At 34.3% G+C, this 7,751-nt stretch overlaps 2 non-coding genes across 2 annotated transcripts; both read right to left on the bottom strand.

Annotated features, from left to right (window-relative positions):
* Positions 1 to 2,599: 2,599 nt before the first annotated feature.
* On the bottom strand, positions 2,600 to 6,560 carry LOC122625753. Its single transcript, XR_006326657.1, has one exon. It is a non-coding gene; the product is annotated as a large subunit ribosomal RNA (ribosomal RNA).
* Positions 6,561 to 6,946: 386 nt separating this feature from the next.
* Positions 6,947 to 7,125, bottom strand: LOC122625752. The gene has a single exon (XR_006326656.1). It is a non-coding gene; the product is annotated as a 5.8S ribosomal RNA (ribosomal RNA).
* Positions 7,126 to 7,751: the final 626 nt, after the last annotated feature.

The following is a 7,751-nucleotide window of genomic DNA, read 5'->3' as shown; positions in this document are numbered from 1 at the left end:
AATTTCCATATATTATTGTCGAAATCATATAAATACATAAGTTTCGAACAATACGAGAGGTCGGCAACCACTGCCTACCTATAGTAGTTTTTGAACCCTCTGTCGATAAAAGGGTCGCTTACACTACTATAACCTTTCACGTATATGGATTATTCCTATATTTCCAAGAGAATATAGGAATATTTTATCATTTCTTCATTTATCCATACGATAAATATTCATTTCCATATGTTTAATATTTAATTTCCATATATTATTGTCGAAATCATATAAATACATAAGTTTCGAACAATACGAGAGGTCGGCAACCACTGCCTACCTATAGTAGTTTTTGAACCCTCTGTCGATAAAAGGGTCGCTTACACTACTATAACCTTTCACGTATATGGATTATTCCTATATTTCCAAGAGAATATAGGAATATTTTATCATTTTTTCATTTATCCATACGATAAATGTTCATTTCCATATGTTTAATATTTAATTTCCATATATTATTGTCGAAATCATATAAATACATAAGTTTCGAACAATACGAGAGGTCGGCAACCACTGCCTACCTATAGTAGTTTTTGAACCCTCTGTCGATAAAAGCGTCGCTTACACTACTATAACCTTTCACGTATATGGATTATTCCTATATTTCCAAGAGAATATAGGAATATTTTATCATTTCTTCATTTATCCATACGATAAATATTCATTTCCATATGTTTAATATTTAATTTCCATATATTATTGTCGAAATCATATAAATACATAAGTTTCGAACAATACGAGTGGTCGGCAACCACTGCCTACCTATAGTAGTTTTTGAACCCTCTGTCGATAAAAGCGTCGCTTACACTACTATAACCTTTCACGTGTATGGGTTTTCTCTATAATACTAATAGAAAATATAAATATTTCATCATTATTTCCTTTATTAATATATAATTATATTATAATAATAATATATATTATAATATTATTATTATTATATTATATATTATTATATTATATAATATTTATTTTCATATGTATATTATTTAATATACTTATATTTTGTCTGTATTCATGTGATAAATATTCATTTTCATATGTTTTATATTTAATATACCTATAGTATTGGGGTTTCTTTCGTATACTAAAAGTATATACGATTATTTCATATATTTCTCCTTTAGTCATAATAAAGTTTTCATTTCTATTACAAGATAAGGACAATGTCACTAAATTGATGACGAGGTATTTGGCAACTTGATAGAATTTTTCAAAGTCTTTAACTCTATCATTAGTAGATGGGACAATTTCATATGCGTCACTAAATTGATGACGAGTCATTTGGCAACTTGATAGAATTTTTTAAAGTCTTTAATTCTATATCATTAGTAGATGGGGACAATTTCATATTTGGCAACTTGATAGAATTTTGTAAAGTCTTTAATTCTATATTATTAGTAGATAGGGACAATTTCATATGCGCGCGTCACTAAATCGATGACAATGCATTTGGCAACTTGATAGAATTTTGTAAAGTCTTTAATTCTATATCATTAGTAGATGGGGACAATTTCATATTTGGCAACTTGATAGAATTTTGTAAAGTCTTTAATTCTATATTATTAGTAGATAGGGACAATTTCATATGCGCGCGTCACTAAATCGATGACAATGCATTTGCAACTTGATAGAATTTTGTAAAGTCTTTAATTCTATATCATTAGTAGATGGGGACAATTTCATATTTGGCAACTTGATAGAATTTTGTAAAGTCTTTAATTCTATATTATTAGTAGATAGGGACAATTTCATATGCGCGCGTCACTAAATCGATGACAATGCATTTGCAACTTGATAGAATTTTGTAAAGTCTTTAATTCTATATCATTAGTAGATGGGGACAATTTCATATTTGGCAACTTGATAGAATTTTGTAGTCTTTAATTCTATATTATTAGTAGATAGGGACAATTTCATATGCGCGCGTCACTAAATCGATGACAATGCATTTGGCAACTTGATAGAATTTTGTAAAGTCTTTAATTCTATATCATTAGTAGATGGGGACAATTTCATATTTGGCAACTTGATAGAATTTTGTAAAGTCTTTAATTCTATATTATTAGTAGATAGGGACAATTTCATATGCGCGCGTCACTAAATCGATGACAATGCATTTGGCAACTTGATAGAATTTTGTAAAGTCTTTAATTCTATATCATTAGTAGATGGGGACATTTCATATTTGGCAACTTGATAGAATTTTGTAAAGTCTTTAATTCTATATTATTAGTAGATAGGGACAATTTCATATGCGCGCGTCACTAAATCGATGACAATGCATTTGCAACTTGATAGAATTTTGTAAAGTCTTTAATTCTATATCATTAGTAGATGGGGACAATTTCATATTTGGCAACTTGATAGAATTTTGTAAAGTCTTTAATTCTATATTATTAGTAGATAGGGACAATCTCATATGCGCGCGTCACTAATTCGATGACAATGCATTTGGCTACCGGGATCGATCCGAGAGGCAGGCAGGCGCTATACTATAGCTAGTGCGCTGCGCTAAACCTCACGAACCAACAATAATAAGTACATTAGTGTACTTATTTCGAATCATCAAGCAAAGGATAAGCTTCAGTGGATCGCAGTATGGCAGCTGCTCAACCACTTACAACACCTTGCCTGTTACAAAAGTCGTTTACAATTGATTCTAGGCTTTGTCATTGTATTAAATAATGCTTTTATATGTAACTAGCGCGGCATCAGGTGATCGAAGATCCTCCCAATTTACTATGTTACAAATTACATTGGCATCACATCCATTGTCGTTTATAAAGTAAATTATAAACTTTAAATGGTTTAGAAGCCATACAATGCAAATTGCCCCTTATTTATCATTGCAGTCCAGCACGGATACGACCTTAGAGGCGTTCAGGCATAATCCAACGGACGTAGCGTCATACCACTGTTCGCTCGAACAAGTATTGTGCCATTGGTCCGTACCTGCGGTTCCTCTCGTACTACGCAGGAATGCTGTCGCAACAACGTTTTGTCATTAGTAGGGTAAAACTAACCTGTCTCACGACGGTCTAAACCCAGCTCACGTTCCCTTGCATGGGTGAACAATCCAACGCTTGGTGAATTTTGCTTCACAATGATAGGAAGAGCCGACATCGAAGGATCAAAAAGCGACGTCGCTATGAACGCTTGGCCGCCACAAGCCAGTTATCCCTATGGTAACTTTTCTGACACCTCTTGTTAAAAACTCTTTAAACCAAAAGGATCGATAGGCCGAGCTTTTGCTGTCCCTGTGTGTACTGAACACCGAGATCAAGTCAGCATTTGCCCTTTTGCTCTATGTGTGGTTTCTGTCCGCACTGAGCTGGCCTTGGGACACCTCCGTTATTATTTGAGAGATGTACCGCCCCAGTCAAACTCCCTACCTGGCAATGTCCTTGAATTGGATCATACCTGAGTAATTGGAGTTATACCAAATTTTCAAATCAAAAATACATAAATGCATCGTTTTATTAAAGAATTTGTTTGCGATTATATAACAAACTCGTGATACTTTGATCAAGAAGCTTGCATCAAAACCCAATACCATAAGATATAATAAATATATCCGTATAATGGCTAGGAAATGATACACGTTCCATTTAATCAAGTAAGTAAGGAAACAATAAGAGTAGTGGTATTTCATTGACGATACCAAACCGAGGTCTAATATCTCCCACTTATTCTACACCTCTTATGTCTCCTTACACTGCCAGATTAGAGTCAAGCTCAAAAGGGTCTTCTTTCCCCGCTAATTATTCCAAGCCCGTTCCCTTGGCTGTGGTTTCGCTAGATAGTAGATAGGGACAGTAGGAATCTCGTTAATCCATTCATGCGCGTCACTAATTAGATGACGAGGCATTTGGCTACCTTAAGAGAGTCATAGTTACTCCCGCCGTTGACCCGCGCTTACTTGAATTTCTTCACTTTGACATTCAGAGCACTGGGCAGAAATCACATTGTGTCAACACCCGCTAGGGCCATCACAATGCTTTGTTTTAATTAGACAGTCGGATTCCCCAAGTCCGTGCCAGTTCTGAATTGATTGTTAATTGATAATCGTTATAATTAATAAGAACTAATTGGTTTAACCCAAATAGTATTCTTAAAAATTTTAGCAAGAAAGTTCCACAATTGGCTACGTAACTAAACTATCCGGGGAACAAGAAACTAACATAAATGCTAGAAACTCTATTTACCCAGAACGAGCACATAAACCATGTTATTGTTTCCCAATCAAGCCCGACTATCTCAATCTTCAGAGCCAATCCTTATCCCGAAGTTACGGATCTAATTTGCCGACTTCCCTTACCTACATTATTCTATCGACTAGAGACTCTTCACCTTGGAGACCAGCTGCGGATATTGGTACGGCCTGTTGAGAAGTTTGCGTGTCCCCACCATAAATTTTCAAGGTCCGAGGAGAAAATATCGACACAACAGTATATGTCATGCTCTTCTAGCCCATCTACCATATCTCTCTGCGAAAGACTTCCATGGTAGTACGGCTATAAAACAGAAAAGAAAACTCTTCCGATATCTCTCGACGGCTTCTTTATGGTCGTTCCTGTTGCCAGGATGAGCACGAGGCCCATATTTAATAACAAACGGATACTCAACAGGTTACGGAATTGGAACCGTATTCCCTTTCGTTCAAAATTATTCAAGTGTATTATATTCGCTTTTTGTATGTAGTTTGGCATTTTTGTTTTACTTGAAAATTTTCGGCTTTCGCCTTGAACTTAGGACCGACTAACTCGTGATCAACCACTGTTCACACGAAACCCTTCTCCACTTCAGTCCTCCAAGGTCTCATTCGATTATTTGCTACTACCACCAAGATCTGTACCAATGGCAGCTCCATGCAGGCTTACGCCAAACACTTCTACGCATACCATTGTACCTTCCTACTCACTAAAGTTTCAAAATTTATATCACAAGTAATATAAATCATCTACTTTAGCGGTAATGTATAGGTATACAACTTAAGCGCCATCCATTTTAAGGGCTAGTTGCTTCGGCAGGTGAGTTGTTACACACTCCTTAGCGGATTTCGACTTCCATGATCACCGTCCTGCTGTTTTAAGCAACCAACGCCTTTCATGGTATCTGCATGAGTTGTTAATTTGGGCACCGTAACATTACGTTTGGTTCATCCCACAGCGCCAGTTCTGCTTACCAAAAGTGGCCCACTGGGCACATTATATCATAACCTTGAACTTCATATCAAGAAAGTTAAGGTTCTTACCCATTTAAAGTTTGAGAATAGGTTAAGATCGTTTCGACCCTAAGGCCTCTAATCATTCGCTTTACCAGATAAGATTATTTTATATAATATTAAAATGCACCAGCTATCCTGAGGGAAACTTCGGAAGGAACCAGCTACTAGATGGTTCGATTGGTCTTTCGCCCCTATACTCAATTCTGACAATCGATTTGCACGTCAGAACTGTTTCGGTCTTCCATCAGGGTTTCCCCTGACTTCAACCTGATCAAGTATAGTTCACCATCTTTCGGGTCACAGCATATATGCTCAAGGTACGTTCCAGTTAGAGGCATAAATAATATAAATATACATTATACATAACTATATAGAACGCCCCGGGATTGTGTTAATTAGCTATAAATAGTTAAAAAACTAATCCCATTAGTAGTCAAGTTAATTACGCTATTAGGTTTATATCCCAATAACTTGCACATATGTTAGACTCCTTGGTCCGTGTTTCAAGACGGGTCCCGAAGGTATCCTGAATCTTTCGCATTGTTAATCATACAAGTGCATATAATAAACATAAAAATCAATGATAATTATGCCATTATATAATTCCGAAAAATTAACGCACTGTAATCATATAAATCTATCAGCACTTTATCAAATTAATAACATTTATTCTGTGTTAAAATGCAAGCACTTTAATTTGAATAAACTATAAGTTATATTTTATGATAAATTTGGGATATGCTAATAGATTACAATGTCCTTATATGGAAAAAATGCACACTATCCTCATAATATTATTTAAATATTACAATTTTAATGATGAATTTTCCATAACGGATATTCAGGTTCATCGGGCTTAACCTCTAAGCAGTTTCACGTACTGTTTAACTCTCTATTCAGAGTTCTTTTCAACTTTCCCTCACGGTACTTGTTTACTATCGGTCTCATGGTTATATTTAGTTTTAGATGGAGTTTACCACCCACTTAGTGCTGCACTATCAAGCAACACGACTCTTTGGAAACATCATCTAGTAATCATTAACGTTATACGGGCCTGGCACCCTCTATGGGTAAATGGCCTCATTTAAGAAGGACTTAAATCGTTAATTTCTCATACTAGAATATTGACGCTCCATACACTGCATCTCACATTTGCCATATAGACAAAGTGACTTAGTGCTGAACTGTTTTCTTTTCGCTCGCCGCTACTAAGAAAATCCTTGTTAGTTTCTTTTCCTCCCCTAATTAATATGCTTAAATTCAGGGGGTAGTCCCATATGAGTTGAGGTTGTATATAACTTTTTATTGCTATTAATTCTTTATATATAATGATAAAACATTTTATTAAATTCGTTGTAATAATTTCCATTATTTTTTGTAGCTTAGTATTTTCCATTAACGAACCAACGAAGAAAATAACATAACCAAATTTTTTCTATTTCCGAATCATTAATAAGAGACAATCCTAGATGAAAAATAATTCAATTTTTTATGCTAGACATTTCTCAGTATTATTTGATTGAAAAAGAAAATATTTCTCTTCGTTTTTCACATTCAAATGTGAGGATAATGTTTTTCATATACAGTTTTTAATATTATGAATAAAATTATTATTTTATCCAATAATATACCATATGCTTATAAAAATTTATAAACAACTTAATTAGCATAGTCTTACAACCCTCAACCATATGTAGTCCAAGCAGCACTATAAAATTAATTAAAGTACATAACAGCATGGACTGCGATATGCGTTCAAAATGTCGATGTTCATGTGTCCTGCAGTTCACACGATGACGCACAGTTTGCTGCGTTCTTCATCGACCCATGAGCCGAGTGATCCACCGCTTAGAGTTTTATAATTCATTTCTATATAATGTCAATATTTTTTATTGAAAGAAATTAAAAATACACCATTTTACTGGCATATATCAATTCCTTCAATAAATGTATTTTTATACCTAAAATAAATGCTGCGAAATGTCTTAGTTTCATATAAGCAATATGTATCATATAATTACCATTTTATTTATAATTACCAATATGGGCGATACATACTGCATTTTATATAAAACATTAACCTGATGGATGCCAGGTACAACATTGTATATTTAGGTTGTTGCATTAGCCAACGTATGCTCATAACTAAATGAACAATACATATTCGCAACGCGTGTATATTATGGTCCATATACACACAAATTTTAAAAATTCGATTGTCCATTTTCGAATTTTAGGAAACACATTGTTATTTTTATTTTAAAGCAATATATAAATCATATTATTTTTTTGTGAATCCGCAAAACTTCACACACAATATATTGTGGTCCCCAATCACAATTTTTAACTTATGTGGATTAATGTGACCGCAGTCACATATAACCCAATGTGGTGGCTAACCACATTTTATGATGTTTGGCTAGGAAAACCAGATCATCATTTTAATTTGATTTTTGATTCTTTGAATCAATTGAATTATTGT

The sequence above is a fragment of the Drosophila teissieri genome, unplaced genomic scaffold (genome assembly GCF_016746235.2).
Source record: "Drosophila teissieri strain GT53w unplaced genomic scaffold, Prin_Dtei_1.1 Segkk67_quiver_pilon_scaf, whole genome shotgun sequence".
NCBI classification, from domain to species: domain Eukaryota; kingdom Metazoa; phylum Arthropoda; class Insecta; order Diptera; family Drosophilidae; genus Drosophila; species Drosophila teissieri.
This window is presented reverse-complemented; position numbering and strand designations above follow the sequence as displayed.